Source organism: Papaver somniferum, unplaced genomic scaffold (assembly GCF_003573695.1).
Source record: "Papaver somniferum cultivar HN1 unplaced genomic scaffold, ASM357369v1 unplaced-scaffold_135, whole genome shotgun sequence".
Taxonomy (NCBI): Eukaryota; Viridiplantae; Streptophyta; class Magnoliopsida; order Ranunculales; family Papaveraceae; genus Papaver; species Papaver somniferum.
In genome coordinates this window covers 380,537-392,186 of record NW_020622713.1, presented here as the reverse complement: position 1 = coordinate 392,186, position 11,650 = coordinate 380,537, and positions in this window count along the sequence as shown.

Below are 11,650 nucleotides of genomic sequence, written 5' to 3'. Positions count from 1 at the left end.
TGCTCTTGTGTAGCATTGACCCCCCAATATGTATAAGTATGATCAGGTGCACTGGAGCAATTGGATAAGTAACAATCTGTCCAGATGTGGTGAAATATAGTCTGCACATCCCAAGAAAATGGTGGCATGGTTGACGATGAACTTTGAGAAGGATATGCAAATGCGTCACCCGTCTCTGGTGGAGGTTGGGAAGGAAGAAATTCATTGGCAAGGGGCATCCTACCTAAAGCTGGGAAATCCATCCGACCCAAACTTTGCTGTTACATAGCAATATTGGGCTTGAAAATAGTGTTATACCAAGATAGGTAGTCATTTATGTTCATTGGCTCATGGATCAATTGATCAGCTTCTTGCCAATGATGACCTTCCCTTATCAATTTGAAGTAATCGTCTTCGGAAACCTCTGAACTTGGATAAGGGTTGACGGCTATCACTGATCTTCTTTGCAACTTAAGAAGTTGTCTTTCACCATAATACCAAACACCCTTTTCAGAAATAGGGTTGTATAACACCATCCTTGTAAGGCTTAGCTGTAGCATTATCTGAGCTTGTTCTTCTTCAAACTCAGGTATTGCTTCATACGGCTGGGAGATAAGTTTAAGGCTTGTTCTACACAACTGCTGAATCTTATGAACAATAGAAGTATGTTGACCATCTTCAATCTGTATAGGTTTCCAATTCTCGGAATCGTACTTTCGTATGATCGGAAAAACATTGGTCTGATTCTTAAGAGAAGGTTCCGAAACACGGAAATATGTTTACCACTAATACTGAAAATAATAACATTATTTGTTACTAAATTTTCCATGTGAAAATGACAAACAAATAGTGTGAAAAATATTGGTTCCTATCTCCAGAACTCCCCAAAAAGCATTAAAACTATCTTTGACACATGTCGAGCAATCACCGAGGGCCAAGTAAATCTCTGATAAAATCGGAGACCCCCAATCATATGTTGGTGCTTGCTCTAAATCTTCTAATGCTTCGAGAAAACCAATTAACACCACTGAGCTAGCATTTGGAAATAGACATTGGCCTAGTGTCCACAATACAAACAGACGTTCGAGCTCCTCATAATCGTCAGGGAACAAATATTGATTACCAGCTACCTTGTTTTTATCTATTTTCCTAGCATAACGCTTAAAAAAACTTTTCAACCCAGCCACCTTTAACCCATGCGCTTTTATTTGTCTTTATGTATCATTTCCTTCTAATTCATTTGAGTATAAAGGAAGTATTTGTTTCCATCTATCTTCTGATAACCAATTTAGTTTGTTAAATGGAAGTAAGTTTCCAGCACATGAAATTCCCGTTAACATGTACAAATCTATCGGTGTAACTCCTATTAACAATAATTATTCATAATTACAGTTTGTTGATTTTTATAAAACAAAATACATAATTTAAAAATTAAATTACTAGAAAAAACTAACTTACCACATTCAAAGTCCTTGAAAAATAACGTGTACGCTCTCTTCCACCATCGTTCTAATATAACTTGAACTCCTTAAGTGTTGTGGTTTTTAGGTTATATATGATATAGATGTCGCCAAGGATATCTTCTAACTCTTTCTTGAACAACAGGGGGAAGTAATTGAAAAATCGTATGTAACTCAGTCCATCCACCTCTTAGATTTACCAAATTAACTCGCTCCTCACGGTCAGATAGGTGATTAGAGAACATACCTTCACCGGCTACTTGTCTAACATTACCAAACTCATAATTTGTATCCACAACAAAACTTATTCCGCTGGCTGGGATACTAAGACATCCTTTGGCTTTTCAGTTTCTTTTTCTTCTCTCCATATTTATTTAAGAAGTAAAACGAAAGATAATTGTATAGAACAGAAGAAAACAGAACAGTTAAGAAGGGAAGTGTGAAGGATATATAAACAAGGTGCAGTATTTATAGGTGTTAGAATGTCGTACGGTGGCAATACTGATTAACGCCAGCGACCGAGTTAATAGCGAGCGTTATTGACAATATCGCCAGCGATAAAGACTTTATCACATAGTAGCACAATTGGTTTTCCGTGGTTTTCCCATAGTATCACAATTGGTTTGTCGTTCCAGCTGGTATGCCAAACATCTTTTTTTGGCATGTGCATAAGAATAGACCTAAATAAGAAACAAACTGAGATGAGATAACCTCAAACCAAGAAAGAAAATTAATTAAATTGAGTTGACTGAAACTGCTCAACAGGAACCACTGATTTTGCGGTCATTAAATTTAACATTTTGTATTACCAAGTTTCCAAGCCTCAAATCTGCTCTACTCCAGGCTATAAAAATAGTATCATCCGCGAATATCATCGCTATGTTAGGGTTGATATAAAACCAAAAAGACCATGGATCAAAGTTTAGGATTAGAAATTCAGTTGACCAAAGAAAAAAGTGCAAGACAAACTAAAAAACCCTAATTACCAAAATAAGGTAAAACCCGTTACCGGTCTAAAACCAGACGGGTATCACCGGTACAGGTACCTAGGACATGAAATCATCCATTAGGAGGTGCAGGTACCGGGGTCTGGGAAAACTCGTACCGTACCTGCCCATGTGCATCCCTACATTTAAGGGATTGTGGTTTGGACCAAAATTAGAGGAGAGAGAAACCATTAGGGGAAATATGAGGGAAATATTGTACACTTCTAACCTAGGGGTTTTTCGTCACTGTTGAACGTGGAAGCTCATATGACTTAGAATTTTAAAGGGGAGATATTACCCTCTCTCCGTTTCAAAAAGATAGGCTTGTTCCATGTACAACTCGTGGAACAAGCCTATCTTTTTGGAACAGAGATAGTAATAAAATGCAGGATTTAGGAAGAATGTAAGCTTTTAATACATATCAAGTAACAAAATATATCACGAACTGATTAGAATGATGTTTAATCCTGAGAAAGTTAGAAAGAAATCATCAAAAGATAAAGAAAACTAAACTAAACTGAGTTGACTCATCAAGCATCACCTATCCTCAGAAAACAAAGAAAATCGACTCCCGTCTGTACGTCTGCGTTCTTGATTATATGATGGGTTTGTTGGGAATACATCCTCTTGGTGATGTATTCCAAACAAAATTTCCTCAGTCATTTTCATATTGGAGGTTGGAGATGGTTTTTATTGAAATTGTGTGTACTTCTTATGTCGTTCGAGACTTTTTCTTTTAAAATACAACCAATGAAGAAGCTCTAAGAAAACTGGTACCATATCGGGACAAGAGGGTTTGAATCAGTGGGATGCATCTTTTTAAATATGATTTGATGGAAATTCATGAAATTTTATCTGGAAAAGATTAAAATCTGATATAATGAATTATTTTTGAGATATGGACATTTTGGACTTGAGTGTTTTTGTTGCTTACTCTTTCGTCTCATTTTGTTTGTTGTTTGTATTTTAATATCTTTGGAGTTGATCGAAGCGGATCGCTTATATATATTTGTTTGTCGTACCCAATGTCGATTGGGTTTCTAGATTGAATTTAAGTGGTTCTTTTCCTTCTAATTCTTGCAAATGCCTAACTCTGAATGTTGATTGGATCTCCCAGAAATTTTTCTCGTCTTTTCAATACTACACTAAACTCATTTCTTAAAATTATTTGGTTTTTCATGTTTCACATGCATTAGACCTTACAATACTCATAAACTTCAAAATAGGTTTGTCAAGTGCATTTTATTGGGATATAGTCTTATGCACAAATGTTATAGGTGTCTTAATCAATAGCAACAAAATCATCATTTCTAGATATGTGACCTTTGATGAAACTGTTAGAGCATTGCTCGGTCGAACTCACAAGTGTTTCTATATCAATTTTGTTGTCAAATTTAGTTGTCAAAACTATATATTGATTTCTATTCTACAATTAGTTAAGTCTCAGTCTAGGATAGAGATAGTTGAGAAATGAACCAATCATCATTTGCGTTCTACCGTTTGAAGGCGAAGATCAACCGAAGCTTTTGGAGAAATTCATCAACAAAAGGTAAGTGAAGACTGAACCGTCTATTTCTCAAATTATATTCACCTTTCTATCCTTGAGACGATTGTCGCATAACTAATTAGACTAGCTTGCATAGACAAGAATTTCGAGTCGAGAACTAATTATTTAGTTTACGAATTTCTTGGAATATAATGACTAAGCTTAATGAACATTTGTTCATACTTGATCAAATTCGGTGGAGAACATTTTATTATTCGGAACCATTTCTTGATTCAAGTTTATCATTCGAAAATAACCTGGAACAGTTCATTGATGTTATTCAGGAATGTTTCGAATTTATTTAGAGAAATATGGAACTACTATATTCAGAATACAAGACAGTGTTATTAGTCTTACAAACTGGGAAAACTGTTATATGTCTGAATCCGTATTACATGTATTCGTACACGTAACAAAGTAGTTATATATTGACTTTAAGATTTGTGTGGTACGCATATTCGTATGCACATCATGGGAAAATCTGTTTGTTTCGTGATCTGGATAGGTATGTATTTTTATATATAAACCATTTTAGAACTGTGGTAATGGAATCAGGTTAAAGTATTCAAACCAGTATGTGATCCAATACAGTTCTATGTTCTAGAACCAGTTTAGTATCCAAATCGGTACGCAAATTGAAAAGGTTTTGTGAACTACGGAACCGGTGAGGTCTTAAGTTTGCAAATCGGTACGTGAACTGAAAAAGTTATGTCAACTCGGAAACTTTGAGTTGCACCTAAGTTTGCAAACCGATACGTAAACTGAAAAAGTTTCGTCAACTCCGGAACTCAGTTACTGCTTATAAGTTTGCAAACCGGTCCGCGTACCTTGACTTAACCGATTCACTAACTACTTAAGTATTTGTACTTTGTGCATTTGTCAACTATGTTTATTACGATTCAATTGCGATTAAATTATTTCTCTAAGATAATTTGCATTTGATCAATTCTCTAATGAACACTAGACTCATTTGATCACATGATTGTGACTCAACATCAATGTATTTGTGTTCATGGAAATGAGTGTTAAGCTTTTAAGTTCAAACCTGCTAGTTTCGGCTAACCATGTTGGACATAGTCTCTTTATACACGGTTCGGTTACGGTTTACCTAACCAGAGTGTATATCTTGTTTATGTGATTAAGATTTAAAGCTTTCATCTAACAGTGAATATTGTTTGCTTGGTTCCAAAACTATCTTAGCTTAAACCTAAAGCAACCTAGGTTTGAAGTCTATATAAGGGGAACTCTTGGCAACTGGGGTCTTTGAATCCTGACACTACTTTTTGGTGTGTCCTAGTTGTATCCAGAGTCGTCCTCTCCAGAAACCATTTTAGAGTTTAGCGACTATCAAAGACTTCATTGGGATTCGTGAAGCCAGGACTAGTTATTTTTTGTCTTGATAACTTAAGTATCCTGATCTTGTTCGTTTGTTGATTTATCACTTGAACAAGATAGATAGTAATCACAAAGTTTTCTTCGTCTCAAACTTTGTGATTCCGTAAGTTTTATACTTGTGAGGTGAATAATAATCTAGGCTGCACTTCGGGTTGCATAAGTCCGGATTTTGAGGATAACCAGACTTTTGTCAAGTTGTTATCGATTTCTATCGCCTAGATCTTTCGTTTGATCTGATCATCCGTTTAGATCATAAATAAGGAAATCAATTATAGGCTTAATATGTGGAAGGAAGATTTGGTTTAAAGTCTTCAATTGAGTTGAAGCAAATCTTAGTTGGTATGAGATCTTCTAAGGGAATCAATTGAGCTGAGTCCTGCTGGGATTCAAGAAGCGTAAGGAGCGCGACTATACCTGAATCAAAGATTGAGTTCGGGATCAACTACATTCCATACCGAAGTTAATCGGTAGTAGGCTAGTGTCTTTAGCGGCTTAATACGGTTTGGTGTTCAATCTGGACTAAGTCCCGGGATTTTTCTGCATTTGCGGTTTCCTCGTTGACAAAATTTCTGGTGTCTGTGCTATTTCTTTTTTCGCATTATATTGTTTATCTTTATAATTGAAATATCACAGGTTGTGCGTTGATCAATCACAGTAGATAGGTCCGACGTTGTTTGTTGGATAAGACTTGATTGCTCCTTGGATATTGGTCTTTGGTACAGTCCAAGAACTCTCCTTGAGATTAGGTTCACAGATTCAATTCTGTAAACGTTCTAATCACAAGAGAGTTTGAGATATAACTCTTGACACTTTTCTTGATTGAGTTTTAACTCTCGGAGTTGTGTTGAGTTTTTCCATGCAGATTGCCTATGTAAAAGTTGGTAGTGTATTTTGGTACCCCCAGTGTTTTCAATTGGTATCAGAGTAGTCAAATACGTTAAGACCTAATAAGTCAGTGTTTGAAGTATTCTGATTATATGGAAAGGAGTGCAATCTCGATAAACGTACCGCCATGACTCAAATTACTTATGGTGGAAATTCGTTATGTGTTTCTTTTTAGAAGCCCGTAACTTTGACAAATGGGAACTTGTAGTTATTGGATACAACGCACCAACAGTTGTTGTAGACGGAGCTACTATTGCAAAGCCATTAGGAGAATATAGTGAACCCGAGATAAGTGTCGTAAATCATAATTCAGACGGGTTAAATGCTATTATCCATGCTATAAGCCCATATCTTCATCACCATGTGACTTCGTGCACTAAGTCTAAAGATGCTTGGGATATTTTAGAAACCGTTTTGAAGGAGATACCTCAGAGAAAGATGCTAGGCTTTAAAACTTAACTTCTGACTGGGAAAATCTTCGTATGTCTGATGAAGATTTTGTTGGAACACTCTTGTTGGAAAGTTGAATACCTTTGATCATAAACTGCAATCCTGAGACGGAAAGGATATTGCGTTCAAGGCACTGAGAAACACTAGAACCCTAAAAAGTGAAAGTGTTGACAACTCTGGAGATGATTTTGTTGATCCTGATTTTTTAGATGAAGATCTTGATAACTCGGTTTCTCTGATCACAAGACAGTTTAGAGAACTTCTTAGGAAGAGAAATAAACGATTCTCCAGAGACAAACTTCCAATGTCATCTAAGCCACATAATCATATTTTTGCTAAAAACAGAGATTCCAACGACACTGAAGACGATCTTCAAGTGTAAAGGATTCAGTCACTTTTCCAATGAGTGTCCAAATCGAAGAAAATACATTGGCAACAAGATTTTGACTGCAACACTTGATGAGACCTCTGATCATGACGATTCCGAAGAGGAAGAAAATTCAAGTGTAGATCTTTTAGGTGAAATTGTTAATTTTGATAATTGCAGCAATACTCATATCAATCTTGATAGTTTAATTGATTATTCTTCATCAAAATCATTGGAGAATGTTATGGATTTTTCGTATTTTAATGAGAATTCTGGTAATATTTCAGGTACCCTGTCTTTAGCCGCTAAAGTTGTTCCTGAAACAATATCCAATTCGACATGTCCTTATTGTACCAGTAAAGGTCATAGACTCATACAATGTTTCAAATACAAACATAAACTAAGGTATGTTAACAAACAACAACGGAGGGCTAGTCAAGCGCTTAAACTTGTTCAAAAGTCCAGTCTTGAGGTACACAAAGTTAACTCTTCCTCCTCTACAGATTGATTGATTCAAAGGATAAGGAAAAATCTCAAACAAGGAGAAGAGTTCGGGCTAAACATTCCGTAATGAAGGATATTGTCAATTCCGTGCAGGAATCTGGTGGTGAGCAATCTAACACTCACCTCAACACAATCCAATTGTGTTGAAATGTGCATCTTATCTCACGCGCCCTTGAAAGAGATAAGAACTTTGCACATCAGGGCTTCTGGATCAAAATTGAATATTATTATTGGATTTCCATCTTTATCTGTCCATGCTTATCTATGTCTCAAGTAATGGTATTGAAAATTTTGGTATAATAAACTTAAAAAGGATAAAAATGACATTTTCATTCCATTTTAGGTTTTGTATGTTCCATTGTGTGAACCTTTATAATTTCTGAAATCCTGCATGATAAAATGTCTTCTTCAAGACTCATATCTCTTTCACAACAAGTGTTACCTTTTGAGCCATGTATTTGTATTTCACAAAACCATTTTATTCTCACGAATCACGGAGGCTCCAAGCACAACATCTTCTCGTGAAGCCTATGCTCCAATGGTTGTTAATGCTGATCCAACTAAAAAGAAGAAACAGATGTCTCTTCCTGTTGTCTCGTCTCTTAAGAGGAAAAGGAAGAATAAGAAGAAACCTAGATCGGATTACTTCAATCAGAAAAGGTTTGAAAATCTTCTTGGAGAACTTAAGAAAACCAAGAAGGACGTACAAAGACTAAACTAAAAATGTTTTTGCAGAAATCTCTCAAACCTCAGGCGCCTGTCAATCAACAACCTACCAGGTTTGCAGAAACTAACTCCTTCATTCATGAACCATATGTTCCTATTCCAGTTATTGATAAGGAGTTTGGAGATGATAAAGAATTCATCAAAGACTTTTAGTACTAGGAAACTTCTTTTGAGGATTTTATTCTTGAGAAGGATAACTAGGGTTTGGTATATCAAAGATTGTGATTACACATAGTTATTTCGAACGCTTTCATCTTGCATGTTTTTAGATTTATTTGTTTAAGTTCTAGAGTTGTTGGAAGATGAACTTGCAGTATGTAATCATTATTGATTTAACTATTGCAAAATTCTTATGAAATATTTGTTCCTTTACGTTCTCGTGAATCGAGCTAATATTTCATATATGCTCAGAAGTTAAATCTATTATGTTTTTATAAAACAGAAAATAGAACAAACTCTTTAAGATTTTTATCGCATTATTGATCTTTTTGTGATCACAATTTTGTGTTTTACTGCTTGACACACTCCGTAAGATTCTCTTATGTTGAGTAAAATCGAGTAAAATTGTCTCTTTGTTCGTAACTGGCCTTGAGATTAATTTATGTCGATATTATGGATATAAATCCTTGTGATTTTCTAATGTCCGCCGAAATCCTTCTTTTTCACAAAAGCAAGGGAACTCATGTCGTTCTCTTGGGAATGATATTTTTATGGGGGTGAGTTCTTGTTAGAGCACTGCTCTGTCGAACTCGCAAGCTTTGTTATCTCAAGCTTGTTTGTCAAGTTTAGTCGATCAAAACTATATACTTGATTTCTAGTCTACTTATAGCTATGTCTCGGATTAGGATAGAAGTGTGTAGTTGATCTTTAGACTTCACGACTTTCATCAATTGAAGAAGAAGATCTACTGAAGAGCTTGGAGGAACTTCGTCGACAAAAGGTATGTGGAGACTAAAACTTATCTATCACTCAGAAGTCTGTTCAATTTTATCTTCTAATGAGACTAAGTCATATAGCTATATAGACTTTGTGTTATACACATTTGAAATTTTGAGCCGAGTTTATCTCGTTTATATATTTCTCGAAATACGTGTTGGAAGCTTTTAGCTTTAGCTAAAGTTCATCATCTACTTGACGAGTTTAGTTGGATTCAATTCATTTGTTGGAAACTAAATATTAAGTCAAGATGATCATGTGAAAATTACCTTGAACATTTTACATGATTTTTCTGAGACAATCATTTGATGTTAACTTGGGAAGTTTCGTATTGATCGATTAATCACTTGAAAATTACTCGAAGCTAGTGGCATGTGTAAGACTACCATTGTCGTTTTCTAAGGATGTTTCAATGATTAAATGAGAGTTTAGAATGACCACCGATGCCTGGATATAACACAGTATGTATACTTTGTATGTGCACTGTGAAGTTCTAGTTCAGGTCCGAAACTCTTTTTTGCAAACGGGTTTACCTGTGAAAAGGTCCGGAGCTGTTGTTCGCGTACTCTATTTGTGAACGGCTGGACAAGGATGATCCCGGAACTGTTGTTCGTGCACTCTGTTTGCGAATGGCACGATAAAGCCAAAGTCCGGAACTGTGGTTCGCGTACTCTGTTTGCGAACACAGTGGTTAGGTTCTAAAATCGGTAAGTATGAAATACATACTCGTTTGCGAACTCAGGTTCGTTTGCGAACTAAAGTCCCTGGAACTTTAATGAAATAAAGTATGTGAACTAGTTTTACAAACCGTGGCATTATGTTCATGAATTGGTTCTTTGATGTATAAGTACTTTGTACAATTACAAACCAAACTGTGGCATTATGTTCATGAATTGGTTCTTTAATGTATAAGTACTTTGTACAATTATAAAGAAAACCGATTTTGCTTCAAATGGCACATATATAGTTCTATGAGATAGTGAACATTTGAGCAACTCTCTCGAAACACATTTAGATTCATTTGATTATCTATCATGATTGATTGATCATCATATTTAATCTATAAGTGTTAGATGAATGTGGCTAAACTATAAGTGTTCATGTGGCTAACTTCGATTAACTATTATTGAGCCAACAAGGTATACACATTTGGGTACGGTTCATCCATATCTTGTTGGAAAGTTAAAGATCTTTGATCATGAACATCTATCCAAAATTGGAAAGGATATTGCGTTCAAAGCACAAAAGAACACTAGAATACTTGATACAAGTAAAAGTGTTTGCAACTTTGTTGATGATCCTATTGAGACTGAATCATCAGATGAAGATCTTGACAACTCAGTTTCTCTTATCACAAGATAGTTTAGAGATATTCTTTTGAAGAGAAGTAAACGATTCACCAGAGATAAACCTAGATCATCAGTTAAGCCTCATGATTGTGTTCCTCCGAAAAACAGGGATACTGTTGACACTGATGACGAGGATATGCCACAGTGGTTCAAGTTTAAAGGTTTTGGTCATTTGCTAATGAGTGTCCAAATCATAGAAAATACACTGGGAACAAAGGTCTTGCTGCAACTCTTGATGAAACATATGATCACTATGATTCGACTGAAGATGAAAAATCAAGCGTAGCACTCCTTGGTGAAAATATCAATTTTGATAATTGTAGCAATACTCACATCAACCTTGACATTTTTCTTAGAAACATCATTGACCGCATTGGAGGATGAAATGAATTTTTCTCTGTCTAATGAAATTTGTACCCCTTATATTTCAGGTACAATACTTTGTTTAGCAGCATGTTCGGCTATGGTGCCTGAATCATCCTCCATATTGACATGTCCTTATTGTACTATTAAGGGTCATGAACTCTCTAATTGTTTCAAGTACAAACATAAAGTAAGATATGTCAACAAACTGCAGTGGAGAGCCAATCGATTAACAAACAAGCCCAAACTTGTTCTAAACTCGAATCCATCTGCAATAAGGTAATAGTTACTTATTCTTCTTCTCTTTCTCTTACTTCTATTTGCTTAATTATTTCTCTCTTTACTTCGATTTTGGTTTCCTTATATTCAATTTTTTTTCAATTTTTTTTCCAGTAAAACGAAAACCTTAGGTTTTATAATTTGAGGTTTTCCAAAAATGGGTCTTATTATTTATGATTTTTATTATTTGTATGAGCTCTGATCATATATTAATGATAGCTAATTGATTATTATTGTTTTGAAAACGAAATTTTTGGTTGAAGAATCTCAATTTGCTGTTTGACTATTGTGTGGATTTTTCAGGGTTTTGTGTGGATTAAATCGATTGATGATTTGATTTTGTGGATTTTTAGGGTTCCGAGATGCTATTCTATGAAGTAATTAGAGATGTATGGAAGAGATTCATGGGGATGTCATTAAAAATA